This window comes from Semicossyphus pulcher, unplaced genomic scaffold (genome assembly GCF_022749685.1).
Source record: "Semicossyphus pulcher isolate SPU_LCO1_2020_fin unplaced genomic scaffold, fSemPul1.0.p SCAF_23, whole genome shotgun sequence".
Lineage (NCBI taxonomy): Eukaryota > Metazoa > Chordata > Actinopteri > Labriformes > Labridae > Semicossyphus > Semicossyphus pulcher.
The window spans coordinates 15,068,086-15,093,871 of record NW_027211697.1 but is presented as its reverse complement, the minus strand read 5'-3'; the positions used below and the strand labels follow the sequence as shown (position 1 = coordinate 15,093,871).

The following is a 25,786-nucleotide window of genomic DNA, read 5'->3' as shown; positions in this document are numbered from 1 at the left end:
CAGTTGCATTCAGTGACATGTTACGAGCAACGGGGATACCGAAGGAAAAAGTGCACGTTATTCTAAGAGATCATGCCAAGAACATGGAAAAGGCCATGAGGGATACGGATTTACCCAGCCTGCCGTACATGGAGTGTACACTCCAGCTTCCCGTTGCCGAAGGAGTTTCGTCACAATGAAGCATCACATTTGAAGCATTTAATAGCCTCTGAAAGACGCATCGTTGGCCAACACTCCCAGCTTGCCTGCTGGCGACTTCAAAGTATCCAGAAACAACTGGGTCAGCCTACCAAAAGACTTGAGCGAGACGTACCCACCCGATGGAACAGTTCGTTATTTATGCTACAGAGTCTACTTGAACAGAAACGTGCACTGTGCGCTTATGGAGCTGACTACAACAGAGTTGTTACTGTTGATCTCAAATCTACTCACGGCTGAAAGGACATTAAATTAAGCTGTCATCAATTTCAAACAATCGTCATTGCATCATTTTTGTTTATCCTTGTTTACAGCCTCTGGATTCACACTCAGCAGCTACTGGATGCACTGGGTCAGACAGGCTCCTGGAAAAGGACTGGAGTGGGTCGCTGCTGATGCTGGCGGCAGCACCAAATCCTACTCTCAGTCAGTTCAAGGCCGGTTCACCGTCTCCAGAGACAACAGCAGACAGCAGGTGTATCTGCAGATGAACAGTCTGCAGACTGAAGACACTGCTAATAGATGACAACAGCAAAATGGATGAATTTCTGAGATCAGTGGATCTGCCAGTCCTCTCTGAAACTCAAAATAACACATTAATATCAGCGATAACAACGGAAGAAGTCAAAGCCGCCATTACAAGACTGAAAACAAATAAATCCCTGGGCCCTGATGGATACACAGCACAATGGTACAAAACCCTAAGAGATGTTTTGACACCTATTTTAGTGAAAGCATTTAACTGGGTTTTGCAGACAAAGGAGACCCCAATTTCCTGGAGGGAAGCGGTAATATCTGTTATTCCAAAACCAGGAAAGGATAAATCAGAATGCACTAATTACAGGCCAATTAGCGTACTAAACTTAGATTACAAGTTGTTCACTTCTATTCTTGCTAAAAGAATCGACAAGATTCTGCCACAGATCATACATTTGGATCAAACAGGGCTCATTCAAAATAGACAAACTCAAGACAATATAAGACGAACATTACAGATTATCCGACATATTACCCAAAACAATCTCCAGGCTATGATAGTGAGCTTAGATGCAGAAAAAGCCTTTGACTCTGTGAGATGGACCTTCCTATTCAAGGTCATGGAAAAATTTGGCTTTGATGAGACAATTATACAAACAATAGAAACACTATACAAAAACCCATCAGCACGACTGAAGATTAATGGAGAACTCTCAGAATCATTTATACTTGAACGATCAACGAGACAAGGATGCCCACTGAGTCCTCTTCTCTTTGCTATTTTTATTGAGCCTCTGGCTCAAGGAATAAGACAAAACGAAGCAATAAGGGGGATAAAAATGGGAGATGATCAGAAATTGGCGTTATTTGCAGATGACGTATTAATATATCTAAGTAATCCAACACTATCCTTGCCAGCACTAATGACATGTTTAAATGAATATGGCTCTTTCTCAGGCTATAAATTAAATGTTCAAAAAACACAAATTCTTAGTTTTGATTACAATCCTCCCACTGATCTCCATCAGGAATATCAGCTAAACTGGGATGAAAAATCTATAAAATATTTAGGAATTCATATCCCTAAAAATCTGTCAAGAATAGCGGAAATAAATTATAAACCTCTTAATAAGGAAATTAAGGAAGATATTCATAGATGGAGCTTGATACCCTATCTAAGTCTCAGCTCACGTATTGAATCCATCAAGATGAACATCCTGCCAAGGGTTTTATACCTTTTTCAGTCATTACCCTTAGAAGCACCAGAAAAACAATTCCAAGAATGGGACAGACTAATCTCTAGATACATATGGGCGGGGGAAAAACCCAGGATACGATACAAGATACTCCAGCTGTCAAAAGAAAAAGGAGGACTAGCTCTTCCTCTTCTAAAAGACTATTACAAGGCAGCCCAACTTAGGCCTTTAATAGGCTGGTGTACTCCTAGTTACAAGGCCAGATGGAAAAATATTGAACAAACAATGGGAAAAGAATTTCCAGTCACTGCATTGATTGGGGATCCATCACTACATAAACACCTTACAGATCAAGATAATCCATGGATCACTAATTCATTACAGCTTTGGAGTGATGTACTAAAACAGTCCAATTTAAAAAAGACATTTGAAATCTTGAAATGGTTTGCATATGACCCACAATTTATACCTAGCCAACACGACCAAAGATTCAAAGAATGGACCTCCTTAGGGCTTACAACATACTATTCACTAATAAGTAAAGGTACGGTAAGGAGTTTCCAAGATCTCAAGGATAAATTTGGTCTACAGAACCAGGACCACTTCAGATATCTACAAATAAGAGATTATATTGGGAAAAAAATTATAAAAAATTATGAACCCGAAAACGATATTCTACAGGTATTTGTAAAAGCCCACCAAGATGAACCTTATAAGAAGATCATTTCAAAATTATACACAGGTCTTCAATCTCTTAACAAAGAAAATACATCTAATGTAAAATCAAGATGGGAAACTGAGGGCAACATCATAATCACACAGGTGAATTGGAGCGAAATTTTTAAACAACAATGGAAAACAACAAATTCTCCACTTTGGAGAGAATTTACGTGGAAAAATGTAATCCGCTATTTCTGCACTCCATATCAAAAAAAATCATATTCCAATCAGACAGAATGTTGGAGATGCCGCGGAAGCAAAGAGGCGAATCATTACCATATATTTTGGAGTTGCCCTGCTGTGACCCCATTCTGGTTGCGCATACATCAAATCCTAGAGACTGTGTTTTCAACAAAAATAACTTTATGTTTCAATTTGTTATATCTGGTTGATCTAGAGGAACTGGAGTGGAGGAACAAAGATAAATATTTGCTGAGAATATTACTGGTGGCTTGTAAGAAATCTATAACCAAGAAATGGCTGAAGAGGGAGGCACCTAGTGTAGATGAAGGGATTGATACTGTGCACAGCATCTTTGTGATGGAAAGAATTACTTCTAATCTAAGAACACAAAAGGAGGTATTTATTGAAAATTGGCAAAAATGGATTACATATGTCTCTGCCGTCAGACCGGACTTCAGATAATCTTTGATTGGACTATTATTAATACTTTTATTTACTTTCCTTTTTACCTTTTTTTTATTTGTATTGCTTATTTTCATAACTGGAGATGTCTATCAGTCTCTTTATGCACGTCTTCACTTTCCCCCTGATATTTTTGCACTTGTCTATAGGTCTTCATGTTCATTGTTTGATTGTTTGTTTGTTTATATACAAATCAAATTTCAATAAAAAGTAAATGAAAAAAAAAAAAAGAAAGAAAAACTCTGGAGGTTTCATTTGTTGGGAAAACTCACATTGGCAAAACTTAAAATCTGATTAATTGTTGTCAAAGTCGTCACATCATGCAGCCTGAGCTCCAGAACGTAGAGCAGGGGTGTCCAAACTACGGCCCGTGGGCCAACAGCGGCCTGTGGTCCATTTCTAATTTGCAGCAATTCCTAAACACAGAATGGAATATGGCCCGCATGAGAAAATAAAGCTTGTGCTTGACTGTATTGTACGTCTTAGTTTTGACACTAGGCGGCGCTGCTGTCTTGAACAAGGCAGCTTCTCCGTCCTCACAAAACAGGTGCAATCACTCAGAGAAGATTTTGCCACGGGTGATTAAACATGAAAACCAAAGAAACACAAATTAGCAAGTGAGTGCAGAAAGTTTCAGACACGGTGGGAAAATGAATATTTCTTCATGGAAGTCAAGGGGAAGTGTGTCTGTTGGATTTGCATTGAAACTGCTGCAGTGATGAAAGACTACAATGTTCAACGACACGATGAAACCAAGCATCAGTCCGACACGTCCTACACTGGTGCCGAGCCACAACAGAAAGTTAAGCAAATGGCAGCTAGCCTGTTAGCTCAACAACAGTATTTTTTCCATCCTAACAAAACACAAGAAGATGCCACAGTCACCAGATACGAGGTAGCTCAACTCATTGCCCGACACGGGAAACCTTCCTCAGAGGGTGACTTCATGAAACAGTGCCTCACTAAAGTGGCAGGAATAATGTAACCAGAGAAAATGCAGGAATTCAACGTCAGCACGTCCAGAAACACAGTCGCCCAGCGAATCCAAGACTTGTCAGCTGACTTAAAGCATCAAGTGTCAGATGAAGCTCGTGCTTTTGATTTCTACTTGATTGCATGTGATGAGAGCACAGAGGCCACTTTGTTCATTTTTTGTTTGCAGGAATTGACGAGAACGTTTGACAATAACTCTGTGCCAAGAAGGTCCAGCTTGGCGACGTGATGAACACTGTTGTGAAAACTGTCAACATATTTCGAGCTCGAGGGCTCTATCACAGAGAATTTCAGGCTCTCCTGAAATCGATGCTGAATACGGGGACCTAATCTTCCAGTGTCCAAAGAGCAGTTTGTGCCACAGCTTTACACACACATGAAAGCCTTCTGTGTGAAGCTCCGTCTCTTTGAGACACAATGAGGCAACTTCAATGCTGCACACTTCCCCACGCTGTGTGAAATTAAATCTGCTTTTCCAAAGGCCAACTTCTCTGCTAAGAAAGGGAAATATGTGTCTGGGATCATTTTTCTGCTATTGACAAAGACATCCAGCTGTTCTCTACCTCCTTCTTGATGGATGCAGAAGAAGTGGATGAGAGTCTGCAATTAGAACTGATGGAAATGCAGTGTGAAGACTCTGAAGAATCAACATCAGCTTCTCTTTGTACCCGACTTCTACTGGATCTTGGAAGAGGCCAAGTTTCCTCTGATGAGGCGCCAAAAACAATGATCAGTCTTTTTGTCTCTTCATACACATGTGAGCAAACTTTAATACACGAGAGGTGAGGTAAATTAAAGTGGCCCAGTTTCTCTCTGTGAGGAGGAGTCAATGCAAACTGTGATGTCTTCCTCCTCTACTTATGTGACTGCAGAGAGGAGGACAGAGAACAGTGGACACACAGTTTAACATGATGGACTACAGGACAGGACTGCTGCTGTTAACTGTCTGCTGGGCAGGTGAAGATCATCACTATATTCATGTTACATAGCGTATATATCTGTCAGCAGCTGATTTCACTTGATGTTTTTATCCTCTCTCCAGGTGTTGATGCTCAGACTCTGACAGAATCTGAACCAGTGGTTAAACGTCCTGGAGAATCCCACAGACTGACCTGTACAGGCTCCGGATTCACACTCAGCAGCTCCTGGATGGCTTGGGTCAGACAGGCTCCTGGAAAAGGACTGGAGTGGATCGCTACTGATGGTGGTAGCAGCAGCAAATACTACTCTCAGTCATTTCAAGGCCGGTTCACCGTCTCCAGAGACGACAGCAGACAGCAGGTGTATCTGCAGATGAACAGTCTGAAGACTGAAGACACTGCTGTGTATTACTGTGCCAGAAGAGACACAGTGAGAGACAATAACAGGAGAGTCGTACAAAAACTACTTCCTCTATTTATCACCAGCAGCAACATCATTACAATAATAACTATATTTTTTTTTTTACATTTGAAGGACATTAATATTAATCCAAATCAATCTCTAAATCTAATCTTGTTTTATTAACATGTTACATGATATTTTAATTGCAGGACTTCAGAGAGTTTTTCAGTGATCATCATCATTAAAGTGCTCAAACATACTTCCTGTTTCTCACTAAAGTTACTTTCTCTGTAGTTTCCTCGTGAGTGTGAAATCTAATCAAACCAGCATTACTGTGACTCACATTCATTCAATTATCTGGCAGTGATAGAAATTCCACTGATTGACTCAATGTTGGGATCTTTTTTCATCTCATTCAGCTGAATCTGAAATTCACATTCAACCTGAAAATCAACATTAATATAGAAAGTTGTTTTTTCTCTTATGAAGAAAAATAATGTGTGTGTGTTTTTACTGTGAAGCAATGTTTACAGATGATGGACAAAGACTGTTTCTGTTTGACACTATGTTGATTAAATTCTCTGTATTTGAGGTGAAACTGTGTCCACATATCTTCAAACAGTCCTTTACTGTCCTTTGAACAACAATCACAGTGAGGCAGTCATGGCAATAAATCTAAATATTCAGGCTCCATTCATCAATTAGTTTATCACATAACAGAAATGTATTGTGTCCCTATGGCGTCAAAAACGAGGAAACAACACATTATTCTATAATTCTTCATAGACACTCAAAACAGTCATGTGATGAGTAGGAGAAACTTCTGTCCAGTTTAGTAAATATGAGGACTTAACCCTGAAATCTATGTGGTTAAAAACATTGAAAAACCTTCGACTGTCTCTGATTGCACTGAAACGTTTGTTCATTTTATAGAGTCACAAAGAAAGGAAGGGTTTCTGTTCATGTGTCAGAGAATGAGAAAACTGTAGATCTGCATTTATTACATGAAGTCTGTGGTTGTTATATTTTCTATTCAATTCTGAATAAAGTTATAAGAAGAAGAAACTGGATCAATAATGACAAAAAATGTGACAGAGAGAGAGAGAGAGAGAGAGAGAGAGAGAGACAGAGAGAGAGAGAGAGAGAGAGACAGAGAGAGAGAGAGACAGAGAGAGAGAGAGAGAGAGAAAGAGAGAAAGAGAAAGAGAGAGACAGAGACACACCATCATCCTCTCAGAAAAGAAATTCATGCAAACTGTGATGTCTTCCTCCTCTACTTATGTGACTGCAGAGAGGAGGACAGAGAACAGTGGACACACAGTTTAACATGATGGACTACAGGACAGGACTGCTGCTGTTAACTGTCTGCTGGGCAGGTGAAGATCATCACTATATTCATGTTACATAGCGTATATATCTGTCAGCAGCTGATTTCACTTGATGTTTTTATCCTCTCTCCAGGTGTTGATGCTCAGACTCTGACAGAATCTGAACCAGTGGTTAAACGTCCTGGAGAATCCCACAGACTGACCTGTACAGCCTCTGGATTCACATTCAGCAGCCACAGCATGGCCTGGGTCAGACAGGCTCCTGGAAAAGGACTGGAGTGGATCGCTTTCATCAGTGATGGTGGTAGCGACAAATACTACTCTCAGTCAGTTCAAGGCCGGTTCACCATCTCCAGAGACAACAGCAGACAGCAGGTGTATCTGCAGATGAACAGTCTGAAGACTGAAGACACTGCTGTGTATTACTGTGCCAGAGAGCCACAATAACACAAACCATCAGCAGAGCTGAACAAAAACCCCTCAGTGCCTGAACACTTGTAACATGAAGCCACCAGAGGAGGAGCCCTCAGACCACTAATGATTATAACAACAGTTCACTGTTAAGAACAGAACAGACATATTTAGAAACAGGAAAAGTCAAAGATTATAATGTATAAAAAGATATTTAATATACAGTGAAGTGTCAACACGTGAAATAGTGACATTATTTCTCTTCACAACTCTGTCTCAAAAAGGTTTCCATGAAACAAATGAAACATTAAAGATGGAATTTCTGTCTTTGACTAAATAACATGGGGTTAAATGGCATCTATGTTCTGAGGGCTGACACACGTTTCCTCACTTTGTTGTTAAAGCTTCATTAATATCCACAAATGTTTTCTACACATTTATTCCTGCTGTTTTTTTCCTAATGATGTTCTGAGAAATAAAACTGATGAGAACTCAGTGAGAAAATAAACAACAGCAAGAAAAACTCTGAAGGTTTGATTTGTTGGGAAAACTCACTTTGGCAAAACTTTCAAACTGATTAATTGTTGTCAAAGTCGTCACATCATGCAGCCTGAGCTCCAGAACGTAGAGCAGGGGTGTCCAAACTACGGCCCGTGGGCCAACTGCGGCCTGTGGTCCATTTTTAATTTGCAGCAATTTCTAAACACAGAATGGAATATGGCCCGCATGAGAAAATAAAGCTTGTGCTTGACTGTATTGTACGTCTTAGTTTTGACACTAGGCGGCGCTGCTGTCTTGAACAAGGCAGCTTCTCCGTCCTCACAAAACAGGTGCAATCACTCAGAGAAGATTTTGCCACGGGTGATTAAACATGAAAACCAAAGAAACACAAATTAGCAAGTGAGTGCAGAAAGTTTCAGACACGGTGGGAAAATGAATATTTCTTCATGGAAGTCAAGGGGAAGTGTGTCTGTTGGATTTGCATTGAAACTGCTGCAGTGATGAAAGACTACAATGTTCAACGACACGATGAAACCAAGCATCAGTCCGACACGTCCTACACTGGTGCCGAGCCACAACAGAAAGTTAAGCAAATGGCAGCTAGCCTGTTAGCTCAACAACAGTATCTTTTCCATCCTAACAAAACACAAGAAGATGCCACAGTCACCAGATACGAGGTAGCTCAACTCATTGCCCGACACGGGAAACCTTCCTCAGAGGGTGACTTCATGAAACAGTGCCTCACTAAAGTGGCAGGAATAATGTGACCAGAGAAAATGCAGGAATTCAACGTCAGCACGTCCAGAAACACAGTCGCCCAGCGAATCCAAGACTTGTCAGCTGACTTAAAGCATCAAGTGTCAGATGAAGCTCGTGCTTTTGATTTCTACTTGATTGCATGTGATGAGAGCACAGAGGCCACTTTGTTGATTTTTTTTTTGCAGGAATTGACGAGAGCGTTTGACAATAACTCTGTGCCAAGAAGGTCCAGCTTGGCGACGTGATGAACACTGTTGTGAAAACTGTCAACATATTTCGAGCTCGAGGGCTCTATCACAGAGAATTTCAGGCTCTCCTGAAATCGATGCTGAATACGGGGACCTAATCTTCCAATGTCCAAAGAGCAGTTTGTGCCACAGCTTTACACACACATGAAAGCCTTCTGTGTGAAGCTCCGTCTCTTTTAGACACAATGAGGCAATTTCAATGCTGCACACTTCCCCACGCTGTGTGAAATTAAATCTGCTTTTCCAAAGGCCAACTTCTCTGCTAAGAAAGGGAAATGTGTGTCTGGGATCATTTTTCTGCTATTGACAAAGACATCCAGCTGTTCTCTACCTCCTTCTTGATGGATGCAGAAGAAGTGGATGAGAGTCTGCAATTAGAACTGATGGAAATGCAGTGTGAAGACTCTGAAGAATCAACATCAGCTTCTCTTTGTACCCGACTTCTACTGGAGCTTAGAAGAGGCCAAGTTTCCTCTGATGAGGCGCCAAAAAGAATGATCAGTCTTTTTGTCTCTTCATACAAATGTGAGTAAACTTTAATACACGAGAGGTGAGGTAAATTAAAGTGGCCCAGTTTCTCTCTGTGAGGAGGAGTCAATGCAAACTGTGATGTCTTCCTCCTCTACTTATGTGACTGCAGAGAGGAGGACAGAGAACAGTGGACACACAGTTTAACATGATGGACTACAGGACAGGACTGCTGCTGTTAACTGTCTGCTGGGCAGGTGAAGATCATCACTATATTCAGGTTACATAGCGTATATATCTGTCAGCAGCTGATTTCACTTGATGTTTTTATCCTCTCTCCAGGTGTTGATGCTCAGACTCTGACACAATCTGAACCAGTGGTTAAACGTCCTGGAGAATCCCACAGACTGACCTGTACAGCCTCTGGATTCACATTAAGTAGCTACCACATGGGTTGGGTCAGACAGGCTCCTGGAAAAGGACTGGAGTGGATTGCTTACATCTACACTGGTAGTAGCACCAAATCCTACTCTCAGTCAGTTCAAGGCCGGTTCACCATCTCCAGAGACAACAGCAGACAGCAGGTGTATCTGCAGATGAACAGTCTGAAGACTGAAGACACTGCTGTGTATTACTGTGCCAGAGACCCACAGTGAGAGACAATAACAGGAGAGTCGTACAAAAACTACTTCCTCTATTTACAACCATCAACTTTCAGTTGTCTCAGCATCACTTTGTAAAAAGGCCTCTACAACTTATATTGGACCAAATGTAAAATCTAAAAGTAAATAAAAATGTAATAATGATCGCAGAGTTGAAGTTCATTGAAAAAGAAAAACAGCTGATCGGTCTGCGGCTAAGCAGCCCCATACACAACAATGTGATGCTCTGTGTGTTCTGACACGTGTCTATCAGAACCAGCATCAACTCTTTCAGCTCTTTCAGCTACAGTAGCTCTTCTGTTGGATCAGACCACACGGGCCAGCCTTATCTCCACACGAGCATCAATGAACCTCGGCTGCCCATGACCCTGTCACCAGTTCACCTGTTTTCCTTCCTTGGACCACTTTTGGTCGGTACTGACCGCTGCAGACCGGGAACACCCCACAAGAGCTGCAGTTCTGGAGATGCTCTGACCCAGTCATCCAGCCATCACAATTTGGTCCTTGTCAAAGTCGCTCACATTCTTACACTTGACCATGTTTTTCTGTTTCCATTACATCAACTTTGAGGACAAAATGTTCTCTGGCCGCCTAACATATCCCACCCACTGACAGGAGCCATTGTAACGAGATCATCAATGTTATTCACTTCACCTGTCAGTGGTCATAATGTTTTGGCTGATTGGTGAATATTAAATGACCCTTGGCTGCTTGATCTCGAGGAACTTGAGTTACAGATCAAGTCTGTTCCAGCTGTACGTTCTGGTGAGGAGGAGTCAATACAAAACTCAGATGTATCATATGTAAAGCAGAGGTGATTTACAGTCATGCTTTCATATAGTCAGAGCAACACTGATGCTTCATATGTTTGACTCTATGCAAACTCAGTGAGCTTCCTTGTTACTCGGCTATAAAAGCTTCACATCAGGCTGTCAGTGGAGTTCACAGCACGTCACTTTAACATAAAGCATGTTTTCTGTAGCTCTGCTGCTGCTGTTGGCAGCTGGATGTGAGTCTCTCTGGATTTGTCAAAGTCAACAGTTCTTCTTTTGCACTTTAACTTGATCATTTCTTACAAAACATGTTCTTTATTTTAACAGGTGTGAAGTGTGAACAGTTGACACAGCCAGCCTCTGTGACTGTGCAGCCAGGTCAACGTCTGACCATCACCTGTCAGGTCTCTTATTCTCTTAGCAGCTACTGGACAGCCTGGATCAGACAGCCTGCAGGGAAAGGACTGGAGTGGATTGGAATGAAATACACTGGTGATTCATACTGCAAAGATTCACTGAAGAACAAGTTCAGTATCGACTGAGACTCTTCCAGCAACACAGTGGCCCTCATTTATCAAACGAACATACGGCAGAAAACTGTGCGTACGACCATTTCCACGCAAGCTTCGGCATTTATCAATTTAGACGTGAGCGGAAGCTACGATCAGATCTCACGTCAGGTCTGAGCTTGTGTACGCAAATCTGAGTCTGTGGATTTGCGGTGCAGCACAGCAAAATCTGGCTGAGTCTGAAAGTAATTATTAAACAAACCTCAGCTGTCATCTAAGCATAAGCAGCCACATATTCAGAACAGATCAAAGAGGATTCTTAAAACGAATAAAACAAAATGATTATTTTTTTAAATCCCACGTTTTTACTGATACCACTTTTTTGTAAAATAAAAAAAATATGATAGGCTAAATATCCTTAACATGACAACTAATTATTCAACATTAAAATTTGAAATAATAATAAATACAAGCAGAAATCCGTGTTTGCAAATGAACTCAAAATAGCCTTTGGTAAAATTGTGCAATTGTTTTTGAGCACAGGTTCAACAGTGCGCACACACGCACACGGGTCACAGTGGAGCACTGCTTCAGGTTGCTCAAGGGCAGGTGGCTCTGTCTTGGACCAGCGGGGGGAACGCTGCTGTATACCCCAGAGACAGTGTGCGAAATGATTTTGGCCTGTTCAGGATTGCTCAACATTGCATTGGTAAATGGAGTGCCTTTTGATGTGCCGGCGCAGCCAGAGGAGCCAATGCCCAGGGAACCGTGGCCAGCACAGCCTCCACTGGGGGCTATACGGAGGAGACAGGACCTCATCCATCGCTTTTAAAATGTAAAGTTTACCTTAAACTTTTGCAAACGTGCTGCAGTATTTAATCAGTAATGTGATGAAGTATCTTAGGTGAAATTGGCTAAAGGCATACTAAACACAGACAATGGACAACATTTAGTCATTTAAACATTTTATTAAGGCTTTTTTAGGGTTTCGTTAATTTCTTTTAATGTGTTATTTATCGCCTCAAGTGTGCCGACAACTGAGGCAGCACAGCACGGGGCGCGGAGGGCACGCGCTCGCTCTCTGCAGCCTGACTCTGTGGGTCTGGCTCAGTGGGACCGCTCTGGGGAGGAGAGCTGGCCGACATACTGCTGGTGCCTGGCTCTGAAACATTTAAACATACAATAGAAATATATACCCATGTAACATGTGTAATCCTAATTATTTGTAAGAAATTTGTAAGTTATTGAGAATTTTAATCAAACCCCAGCCAGAGTCCGTTCCTGTACGGCAACGCTGTTGACTGCCTCCGTTATCCTCTTCCACACAGCGTTTTATGAGCTCCTTTAATTCCATTTTTCAGACTGCCAAAAAGCACATCTTTGTTTTGCTCCACCTCAGATGTGAGGATGCCGATTAACATCTCGGAAAAGTTTCTTTTCTTGCCAGTGTTTCTTTTCTCCATGTTTGACCTCAGTGGGCGAGGCCTCCAAACCAGGAATATTTAAGTTGCGTAACATGTTAATGACGGTCGAATTCAGCCGCCGCATTTATCAAGACCGGATCAATCGTACGCTGGGATTGGTCAGATACGAACGTTTCATAAATCACACGTGTGTCCTGTCGTAAGACCAATTCTGCGCTCAGATCTGCACCCGTTTTCACGCAAGATTGATAAATGAGGGCCAGCGACTCTAAACGGACAGAATGTGCAGCCTGAAGACACTGCTGTGTATTACTGTGCCAGAGAGCCACAGTGAGAGACAATAACAGGAGAGTCGTACAAAAACTACTTCCTCTGTTTACAACCATCACTGGGAACATTCAGTTCTCTCAGCATCACTTCATAAAAACTGAGTGTTATTATCTGTCAGTGATTAAAATGATGGTTATTGAATGTTTTTTCTTTTCTTTTATTTGTTGGAAGGTTTAATTCAGGTCCAACTTCACAAAAACAGTGAAATCATTTCAGTTTTTACTTGTAAGAAATGTTCACAGACACTTATGAAAGATTATGTCCTGTTTCAATGCTGATTAAATTCATTTTAATTAATGTGGTTGAACTGTGTCCATGTGTATTCAACATGTTAAAGCCCTTTATTATTATTACTGCAATATCTACAGTGGAGTGGGCATTTGTGATGGAACTTCTGAGGCTTCCGTTAAAATAAGCAAAATGAAACATAATTCTACACAAAGAAAGTCAAAAACAAACAGTAACCACCTCTTTACAGCGGTTTGAAGAGACATCCAAACATCTAAACACATTTTAAAGAGTGGGAAACTGAGTTTAATTTGATGTTCAGAGAAGAAGAAAGCTGTTAATCTTCAGTTTTCACATGAACTCTTTTAACAGCAGTGTTTTTTGTGTTGATTTACTCATGGCTTTGCCCGACCATACTGCTGTTAAAACAGAGGAAAATATGATCAAATATGACTGGTCAATACAAAGAGATGTTCTCTCTGTGAGGAGGAGTCAATGCAAACTGTGATGTCTTCCTCCTCTACTTATGTGACTGCAGAGAGGAGGACAGAGAACAGTGGACACACAGTTTAACATGATGGACTACAGGACAGGACTGCTGCTGTTAACTGTCTGCTGGGCAGGTGAAGATCATCACTATATTCATGTTACATAGCGTATATATCTGTCAGCAGCTGATTTCACTTGATGTTTTTATCCTCTCTCCAGGTGTTGATGCTCAGACTCTGACAGAATCTGAACCAGTGGTTAAACGTCCTGGAGAATCCCACAGACTGACCTGTACAGCCTCTGGATTCACAATCAGTGGCTCCTGGATGAGCTGGGTCAGACAGGCTCCTGGAAAAGGACTGGAGTGGGTCGCTGCTATAAACACTGGTGGTAGCACCAAACACTACTCTCAGTCAGTTCAAGGCCGGTTCACCGTCTCCAGAGACAACAGCAGACAGCAGCTGTATCTGCAGATGAACAGTCTGAAGACTGAAGACACTGCTGTGTATTACTGTGCTCGACACACAGTGACTGGAGGAGGCTGAGCAGCTGTACAAAATCCTTCAGGACTCATCTTTACTGCACTGATCGATCAACAATAACTATAGAACTCAAAGGCTGTCTTACAGTAATGATCACTTACTCATGTAACAGACAATAACAGAAAATCCATCTGCTAAAATAATTGTCTAGATATAAATTAAATAAATACTACATGTTTACATTATTGTTGCATTATTGTTTATATTATTTGGCGTCTAAAATCAGTCTCAGTATGAGATTGAAAATAATACTGCAGTTCTCTTTATAGAAACACTAGATGGCAGTCAGTGTCCAGTCTCTCTCTGCTCTGTTACTGTAATGAGACACTCATGTCTACGGTGGCCAGCAAGGGCAAACGTGCTGCAACAGCCCAAACAATTTTGTTTCGAAGAAATGAGCTGCAAATTCAGAAACGATGTAAATTCAAAAACACAAGCAAAAGTCTAAAACAAATTCAACGACGGAAACGCGCTGCAAATGAAAAAACTGCTGCAAAAAAGCCAAAACAAATACATTAACATCAAACACGCTGCAAATACAGAAACGATGCAAAGTCAAAAACACACAAACCCAGAAAACACATGCAAAAGAAAAACGCTGCAAACACAGCCAACACAACGGAAGAGCTCCAGGCCTGTAGGGGGCGCTCTGTGTGACAGGTTAGTATTAACTGGAGAGAGAGGGAGACGAGACAGTGAATTTATTACCTCTCAGACTTTCTCATTTTAGACGCTGCTGGAGCGGAGCGTCTCTGTTGGTCATGTACTACTGACAACTTTAAAATATGAGCAAAGAAATCACACACTTTTGTTGAGACACGGCTCCCGATCAACAACTAGCTTTACTAACTTAACCGCTGCTAATTGTAGCTTCTGTTAGCCGTGCAGCTAGTGGTTCTTTATGATTACTCTGTCCGGTATCGGGCTCCGAGTACAGTTAAGTGTCCGTGTTAACTCAACTAGCAAAAGGTAGTTTGGGTGTTTGGGGTTATCTCGTCCGCAGCAGAAGTCACGGCCGGGCCGCTACCATATGGCCAGAGACCAACACTGCTCAGTTTGAGAACAGGGAAGACAGTAGCGTGGTGGTTTTCTTGCAGAGTTCGGCACCAGTGAGATTTCCCATCTGAACCCCCACTTAGGCTGTCTTCTGTGTCACGAAGCTGCCTTCTTGTTTGCTTTTGTTTTGGACTTTTGCTTGTGTTTTTGAATTTACATCGTTTCTGAATTTGCAGCTCATTTCTTCTAAACAAAATTGAAAAACCAAATTTAAAAACTAAACACTATTAAAAGCATAGACCTAACACTAACACCAGAAGCAGTGGAAGCAGACGGCACTTATTCAGCCGATATTCTAACATTAGCTGCAGCCAAATGCGTCTTGGTGTATGTGTGATGTTATAAAATATGCAGCTTTATATTCTTGTATTGCGTTCACATCGTTCACATCCTGCTTGAAAAAATAACATAAAACATCAAGAGAATTGCACTTTCATTTATTTTCATATTTTTGTAAAACAATCTCTAAACCATTTTAATTTTTATTTAAAATAAAATCCACTGATTTTCTGACCAAGTCAGAGAACTGTGTTGTCTCCTGCAGATGTGGTGAGGTTTTGTCATGTACTTTTGTCACTGTGGTAACTGATAGCAGCTGGGGTGACGACACAGTGTTACACACTGTAACCAAAACCTGTTCATACATTCATCTCTCTTTTTAATCGAAATGGCAGCAGAGCTGCTGGTGAATGACCATCAGGCTGTCACAGGATTGGTTCAGTAAAAGTACTTATGTTCATTTCAACTATGGAGATTGTAGAAATATAGCAAAAAACATGTTTAAGAGAAGTGAAATCCTGTGTTTATATGCAGAGAATATTGTCTGACTTGACTCTGCATTTACTAAACTGAGTCAGCATAAACGATGTCAGCTATAAAGTCATATTTAGTTTGCTTTGCAACATAATGCTTTTGTGACTCTGTGGCTTTGCAGAAATAGCTGTGGCTGTATTCTTATGTATTATTTTCCCATTGCATTGAGTTCATGTTCATTTTATGAAAACACTGTAAACATTGTTTAAACATTAATTTACCTAAAAAAATACTGAACTCTTCATCAATGATGAAGATGAAGGATGATGGTAAGACCATGATAATAAAGTTAAATCTTTCATTTGTAATTTCAGTTGTCAGTTAAACTGTAGTAAATATTATATAGAAAAGAAAGTGGGCTACCATTAATTATAAATGGTACTGTATAGCATAGCACAAATACAATTCAGTATTGTGTCATTACTCTCGTGCACATGAGATAGTAAATCGTGGCCTCGTTTTAAATAATGGTCATAGATTCTCGAAGCTGCAGCTTCGCTCTCATCCTGATGGAGCTCAATTCTGCCACATAGGCACTTTGTACGTCTACTGCCCAAACTTTGCTGTGTTTTAGCCCAGACGCCCGGTCTACGTATAGACGGCAATTAGACTTCTATTAGCTGCAAAATGCTTGCTGGGTAATTCCGTGAGTGCAACCTTAAGAAGTCCAAACTGTGCAGTCGGCTGACGCACGGACATCTAAGTGACATAATGAAAATAGCCACTGCTCAGAAACTAGTTCCTGATGTCGACAGGCTGGTAAGAGCCAAAAGTGTCGGGTGCAAGTGAAAATGCGAGTGTACGGCATTCATCCGCGTTGTACGTCTTGTTTTGAAAGTGTGTCTGTATGTGCGGGGGGTAAGCCTTGGACAGCCTGTACTGATTTAACACCTGGTATTAACAATAATAGTAATGTCTTAATGACTTCACAGTAAACTGGTGAGAGGTGCCTCCTCCCCATCCAGCTCATCATCTGTGAGAGTGGAGGTGCGGACAGCTCCTCTCCTCAATCATACATAAACTAAGAGCAAACTGCACGGAGAAGAGAAACTTTATGCTTGTGTTTGTGCTTGATTATCATTAACACAATATGCTTTGGGAATTGGACCTTGAGACAGGCCTGACATAACCCAGCAAGCAAAAGCCGTCATTTAAACAGATGGGCTCGATATAGGCCCGATTTAGTCTGGCTATGTGTAGCAAATTTCAGCCCGAATTTTAATGAAGTAGATTAGTTAGTTAGTACTGTTATGACATCAACGTGTCAGAAACACATTTTTGTTTAATCATTTTGTTAATTTGTTCATCAAAGCAATGAAAGGGTGATGAAAGTAATGACATAGCTTCATTTCTCAAAAATCATTTGGCAGTGGTATGTGAAATACGGTCCACACAAAGATGTAATTTCAACACATTTTATTTTACATACAAAAACCATAAACACCGCGCTTTATGGGCTGTGTGATGTTAATAATTACATTCAGAGACATCATAAAGGGAACAGTTTGGAACTTTTTCCACAGAAGAAGAAAAACTTCTTTGGCTGTGCAGCTCTGACTGTGAATGCTGAACGATCCCTGGATGCTGACGTAGTTCATTAATACCTAAGGGACATGTGATTAGACAAAGTGTCCGGTAGCCGACAGGGATAAGAGCTCAGCTTGAATACATGCATGCAGTGATGGAATCCCAGTCGATCCTTTTCTGCTTAATATTTTTTGGGTTACTGTGATGCACTGCTCACTTACATAATCATTTTAGCCACTATGAGACTTGAAAGTTGCTGTAAATGTGTGTCAATGTGTGATGAATCTTGTGACAGAAGCAGGTGAAATCTGGTCCGAACACAAACGTTTAATCAAAGTCTTCAAATAGACGTCTACTGAATTATCACGGACAGCCCAAATTTTGCCGTGTATTAGCCCAGACGCCAGGTCTACGCAAAAGATATGAGAATTAAATGTGGTCTGTTAAAGCTGCAGTAGGTAGCTGTAATAATGAACTTAATCTGGCATTGTTAATACAAAGCCCTGAACAAGGACATGATACATCTCCTCTATTCCGTTGGTAAAGAAGCCTAAATAAACCCTAAAATATTACAGAAATAGAAAAGAGAACACCTTCCACTGACTGTTAAATATTTGATTATTATTACTTATGCATTGATGTAGCTGGAAGATGTGGAGTTCATTTTAAACTATTTTGTAATAGTTTTTTTATTATAGGAATGTTGTCACAATAATATAGAGTCTAGCAGGTTTGAATAAATATAAAAATGTGGGGTGCCAGTCAGAGTCAAGTCTGACAAATAACAAAAATAAAGGACAAAAATAGTTTTCTGGTAAGCTGGCGTTCCTCTCCTCCACTCAACAAACAACACATTAGCCTCTGACATACAGTATATAAAGATATGTCTGGGTTTTCCACTGCATGGTTATTTTGGGAGGGTGTGATTGGGTTATTGAATGATTGTGGCTGCTGACTGTGTGAATGAACACAAGGAATATTGGGCGGTGTTATTTGACCCAGATCGCTACAAGAGCTTAAAGGGACACCTTCCGATGTTTTGGTTTGCCCAACCTTTTGCCAAATCTGAACCATGACATGATGAATGGAGATCCTGATAATAGTTGCCAAGTTAAACAGAAAAAGCTTGTAAGCTGTTTTGACATTGCTTCTTGAAGATTCACAACCGAGAATAATTAAAAATCCTCCAGTAAGAACTGAGTCAGAATGACTAAAATCCATACGTTACCTAAACCTAAAAAGTTAATGGACTAAAACATGAGATACTTTCAGTATGGATGTTGTGGATGATTGAGTGGATATGACAGCCCGATATCATAAACCTATTTCCATGTCCAAGTAATGCAGCTAAATCAAGTATATCTGGTTATCCACGCTGCAGTAACTGAAGGTGACAGGAGGATGTGATAAAGCTGTACACCAACTGTTGGCAAACACTTAGTTTTATATAAGCCCCACCACAGGAAAGGAATACCTTTAGGGAAGTGGTTAATAAATGGTACATTGGGGATTGCTTTAGTCAGTGAAACATGTTTGCTTTTCATGGTTTTTTTCATTATAAAAATGTATGTTGGTTAAAACTGTACTCAAACTAACATTTAATCTTTAGTTAAAACATAAGATCAGAGTAAATATTACATATATACACTAATTTACTGAGTAAGTACAACAATTTAGAATATGATACAAGCTCCCAAGTATTTTCCTACTATAGTTCAATTGAAACCTCTCCTTACATTTCAAATGTCATTGATATCACATAATTTGACCTCAGTGGCGTGAAAGGCGTCTTTGAGGTGCTTGTTTTTGTATGTTGGATGTGTTGACATATCACACTGTGACAATGCTTTTGACATCTGGGGAAAAGGAACCATGGTGACCGTCACATCAGGTAAAATAATTCATTTTGGTCTTGATAATGACAATTTGGTGATTACACAGTTAAATATAAGGTATTTTGACCTCAGTGGCTTGAAGGGAGTCTTTGAGGTGCTTGTTTTTGTATGTTGGATGTGTTCACATATCACACTGTGACGGTGCTTTTGACATCTGGGGAAAAGGAACGATGGTTACAGTCACATCAGGTAAGCCAAACACTTATTTTGTCTTTTTAATTTGTTTGTTTGATTTTGAAGCAGAATTAGGAAATCCAGTTTTGACTCCGTAAGTTAATGTATATCTGGAATACTGTATGTTAAAGGTGTTAAAATCCATAGACTCAATTTAAACTGAGCGGATCCAATTTCAAAGTTGGTAATTGCAGAGGCCAATGTAACTATGTAATAGGGTAGATTATTACAAAATCACACACTATGGAACATGTAGATGCTTGAGATCCAGGTTTTTGTATGCAGCGGTTAATTATTTGTTGAACTGTGACAACTGGGCTTTTGACTACTGGGGAAAAGGCACTATGGTCACTGTCACTTCAGGTAAGTGATTTTAATATGTTTGATTAGTGAATGAAACTCCCATTGATCCCATTACTAATGCAATTTCATCTTTTTTCATGTGGTCACAAGTGTTGAACAAGGATATCATAGCCAACAGTATTTTGTAGGCTGGCATAGAATCTCTGATAATATTAAAACTCCTGGCTGGTAGTTCTATGGACAGGTTTATATCTTACTTTGGTTTTGGCAACAGTTCAAATCAAACTGTTTGATGAGAAGTTATTATTAAGGGATATTACAGTAAAAAGTAAGTTTTCGTGTTAAGTCCTTATGACTTTCTGAACTGTGACAACTGGGGTGCTTTCGACTACTGGGGAAAAGGCACTATGGTAACGGTGTCATCAGGTAAGATTTGCACTGCTAAATCCCTTTTTAAGTTACATTTAAATTGCTAAAACCTCTAAAGATTTGGAGTGTCACAAAATGAAAGTGTTTTACTATAAGGGTAAAAAAAAAAACCCATCTGTTTGCCGGTAAAAATTCTCTGAAGACACTGGTGAAGATTTATACTAAGTGTATTTTATTTCATTGGAAGAAAATATATGACAAAGCGAGCATTATTAAAAGTTAGAGTAGAGTAGAGTAGCTCTCAACGTTAGTAGACAGCCTTTTCAGACTAGTGGTTCAGTAATTTCAGCGCTGTGTTACTATGAAGCTTTTGACTACTGGGGAAAGGGTACAATGGTAACTGTTACATCAGGTAAGAATACTGTTTAATCTCAAACATATTTGCCTAATTTAAACAAAAGTTAAAGTTAACAAAATGATATGATGCCATAAACTCAGTACTGTATGTTTGTCAAATGTACAGCTACACTCCATTTACCTTTGAAAAAATAACAATGATTATCATCAAAGTTACGGACTAAAAGTTATCGACATTTATATTTTAAAAAGAGTAGACCACAAATGATATTACTGAGGGAGGCTAGTTCATCAAATAACATCTAAAGAAATGTGATAAGATAAAGATGTATGTACGGAGCGCACTTCTCTCATTCAACATATGAAAAGGTTAAGGTATTAAAATGTATCCTTGATTGCAATGCTTTGCTATGCTTTTGATGAAGTAAGCCAACTTCATTCCATTGTTAACTTATGTTTGATGAAAAATATCTTATTTTAAATGTTCACTTCACTTTTTTAACGGCATTTTTGTTTCTACTTTGTTAGCATGTGTTTCCAAGCCAACCGTGTATCCTCTGATACAATGTGATTCTGGGACTGGTGACCTGGTCACTCTTGGCTGCCTTGCCACTGGCTTCACACCGTCCTCAGTGACCTACACATGGAACAAACAGGGGTCTAACTTGCGGGAATTCACTCAGTATCCTCCAGTACTGAAAGACAATGTTTATACGGGAGTCAGTCAACTCAAAGTGAGCAGACAGGACTGGGACAACATGAAGCCCTTCCACTGTGTTGTGACAAATACAGCAGGAACAGGACAGGGGACATTCATCAATCCACGTAAGTCTTGTGTTTAGTCATATATAAATGCCTTTATAGTAGTTGATTTGAAATTTAGCAGGTTAACATGGCAGAGCTGTTAACATATTTTAGCATTGTGAAACAATTTAAAAGGTTTTCAAATTGATTGTGATGACACAAAGCGTACATGTATTGCCAGTAGATAACAGTAGAATACAGTACCAAATACATAAGATCCATTTCTTACGGTGCACTAATCAATAATAATAATACATTGATAAATGTTATTGGTGCAATGTGTCTCTACTAGTTGGTTTTATTACTGTGTTCTTTAGAGGTGTTATCAGAGGTAGACTAACCCCGTCATTGTACCTTTATCCTGAGCTGATATTTTGACGTTTGAACTAAAAGTAAAAGTGAGCCATCACTGTTGTAATTGTTTTACAATATACTCAATTATGAAGGAACGTGAACACAAAGGAGAGCACAAAAAATAATTTAGCTATTAAAAGGTTAGAGTGTTTCTAAGGTTTCTAATGTCATAATGAGCAGACCTGACCGGTTAACCAAACAGTGTGGTGGAATGAGAAGGTTGGCACTTTCTCGTGCACATACAGCTGCTGACTCAGTCTATATTATCTATTACTAATATTCTGCATGCCCTCTGCACCTGCTGAAGAACAAATTATTGTTGTGTGCTCTGCTTCTTTCCATCTATCTGCATAATCATAGTGATGCAGATAGATTGAACCTTTATGGTGATAATTAATGTTCAAGTTAACTCCATGTTTGCTTGCCTGAGCAGTCAATGTATATGCAGAAGCGAGCATCAGAGCTCTGCTGTTCAATTGTATTTTCCTCGAGTCCTTCTGCGCACTTTAAAAACAAGCTAAAGAGATCCTTTGAGTTTTATCAAACTACATGAACCTCTGCTTCTGCATATATATATTATACACACACACAGACACACACACACACACACACACACACACACACATCCCCTGCTTGCGCATACATATATTTGTTTATATCTTTTTCTTTTTCAGATATGCCTTATCAGATACCAGATGTTAAAGTGTTTGTCTCATGTTATGAGGATCAGGAGGTTGCCTTCACCTGCATTGCCAGTGATTTTTCACCAAGTAATCAAAAAGATCAAATGGCTGAAAAATGAAGCACCAATAGCCGATGAAGCAAATGTGATGAAAAGCTCTTCTGCAGAGAAAAAGACAGCTAATGGACTGTACAGTGTTTACAGTGTTCTCAAAGTACCAGCCAGTGAATGGACTGAGAGCATTAATTATACATGCGAGTTTGAAGGGAAAGGTCAAAATGGTGCAACGTTCAATAGATCCACTGTGTCCTACAAACAGACGTCCTCTCCCTCTAGTAAGTAAATGAATACTAATTATTGAAACATTTTGTGTGAATTTCTATGGTTTATATTCTCATTGGTTTGCAGCCATTCCTGTCCAATAATGTTTCCCTTATTCCTCAGCCCCAAAGGTGACGGATGCAGTGAATTAGCTGCTGACGTAGTGATCAAAGACCCTTCACTGGAGGACTTGTTTTCAAAAGGAAAAGGAACAATAGTATGTGAAGTCAAGGTAAATACGCCATCAGTAGAAGAGGTACGTTGGGAGGACGAGGAAGGAACTGAAATCGCTAATGCCAAATCGAAGGACAAAAAAGGACGTGGAGGCCTTTACAGAGTACCACTCGAGATCACATTTGAGGACTGGACCCGGGGGATAAAACCCAGCTGTGTTGTTATTCATCCAGATTTACATGAACCGCTCAAGAAACCCTTTGAAAGGAATATTGGTAAGAAAACTGAAGGGCTGTCTTTATTTTTTCTAATCATGCCATCAAATCCAGTGATCTTTCTCAGCTGATTATGGAGCAGAGATTTTCTTCAGCACTGTATGTGTGGCAGGAGGTTTAATGTTTCTCTCATGCTTGCAGGAGGACCGACTCGGCGTCCTTCAGTGTTTATGCTGGCTCCAGTAGAACATACTAGACAAGAAATGGTGACCTTGACTTGCTATGTGAAAGACTTCTACCCTCGTGAGGTTTTGGTGTCTTGGCTTGTTGATGACGAGAAAGCAGATTCAACATACACGTTCCATACCACAGAGCCTGTAGAAAACCAAGGATCCTATTCGGCTTATGGCCAGTTATCGCTCAGCCTTGATCAGTGGAAACAGAGTGATGTAGTGTATAGCTGTGAAGTGTCCCACGAGTCTATGGCTCAACCAAACTCAACCAAAGCTATTGTCAGGTCCATTGGGTACAGAATGCATGAAGGGAACAACCTGGTCCACCTCAACATGTTTCGACACATGCCAATACTGCCTTTTTAAAATGCGTTGTTGTCTATTGAATTAACTGACCGAACAACTGTTTAAATCTGGTCTTACCTCGAAGGTTATAAAGTATATAACCCTACAAAAAATGACTCAAATACTTTTGAAATCCAAAAACCAACATTTAGCTTTGAACGTTTTACTTAAACTATGAAGGTCATAATTATGAAGATGTCAGACAAGTACTCATTGTGATATTTTATTATACAGTAATGTAGGCCTAACTGGAAAAGCAGGACTTTGATGACTTTGGTGCATTTTCACTCAACATTTGTTTTCTTTGTCTTCACAGGTTAAATGAAACAAGGTGAACTTTCTGTAAGACTTATTTTGTCTGCCTTTTTTTCATTAACTTAAGAGTCATTATTAAGAGTATTGTGTAAGTATTTTCCTTTGTTTTAATTACAAAAGCTTTATGTCTGCTGAACAAAAATGTTTAAATGTCATTAACCATTGATGTTGATCCATTTTTTGCTTTTCCATTTAATTGTTCATACTATCTATTGTCTAAATGTCTATTTCACCAATAAATATTTTAATACGTAACACTTATTTCTTGTTATTGACATTTTAATTGTTTTATCATGTTATTTATTGCATTACTCTGTTTATCATCTCCATTGCATCTGCAAAAGACAAAAGTTCTCGGTTCTATTATTAAGAGACTTAAACCTTCAGCAGGTCCTGACAAGCAATGCAAAAACTATAGTGCATGTACACTGACATGAGACGACATGAGATATTTAAATGTGCACTCTGTTTCTCTTACTGGCATAACCCCACCTCACACCTGGAGTCTGTGATGCTCCGTTGCTCATAACTTTGTTTCACTTCTGTAATTTGGTGCTTTACTAGGGGCGGCTGTGGCTCAGTGCTAGAGCCGGTCGTCTTTCAAACGGAAGGTCGGAGGTTCGATCCCCAGCTCCCTCACGCTCAGGTCGAAGTGTCCTAAATTGCTCCCGGTGGCATAGCCAACGGGTATGAATGTGATATCTGATTGACAGTTGGGCACTTTACGTAGCAGTCCTGCCATCAGTGTGTGTGAATGGTTGAATGTGAAATGTAGTGTAAAAGCAGCTTTGAGTGGTCGCAAAGACTAGAAAAGCACACAAGTACAGTCCATTTACTTTAGTGGGAGCTGGGTGTTACTCAATGCCTGCTGCTTGCCCTGATCACTCTACCCTGTCATGCTGCAACATCTGTGCAACAGACTTCCAGCCTTCTCTACACCTAACTTTTAGGACACACACCATCTAGCCTAGACACAAAGGTATTACCATTTACAATTCAGGCCCACATAATGTAAAGGTATGTACAACTGCTGATATGATATCAGCTCATTTTTTATAAATAAACATCTAATAGTTAGAAAGAAGCAAGCAAAGGTAAAATAATACTCTCTCTCTCTCTCAGGACCGCAGGTTCTATCTCCAAACATCAATAAAATCAGCAATAAAAAAAAGGTCATAACTTTCTTCAAGGATAGGCTTATACTGCAGTACATTGTTCTCACAATACCAACACCCCTGTGTTACTTAGACTGTCCACAAGAGTGAGACAAAGCTCCACGTACAGCAATGTTGAGCTGCATCCTCTGTGAAACACCAGCTGGGTAGACATTTGATGATTCTGAACTGGACTTGCTAAATGCTAAGACACAGAGGTACATTCACTTGAAGAACAGAGACTGTTTTTCTAACCATTTCTGTTCCTCCATACATACACATGCAGAGTTACTGTCAATGTGTGCACATTCTGTCTTTGAGGTAGAACTGCTTGTTTGTATTGTTTATAGATGCCGATGGTCTCTTTTCCCATTCCCAGTGGAGTGTAGTGCTTTCAGTCTCTTTTCTGCTGCGTCACCATCTGACGTCACAAACGTGCCGGGGACAGGGTTAGTAAAGGTTTTTATTGTA

The 25,786-nt window shown here is 40.0% G+C and overlaps 1 pseudogene; it reads left to right on the top strand.

Annotated features, from left to right (window-relative positions):
* The first annotated feature begins 6,882 nt into the window (after positions 1 to 6,882).
* On the top strand, positions 6,883 to 23,867 carry LOC138602587 (immunoglobulin gamma-1 heavy chain-like; annotated as a pseudogene).
* The last annotated feature ends 1,919 nt before the right edge of the window (positions 23,868 to 25,786 follow it).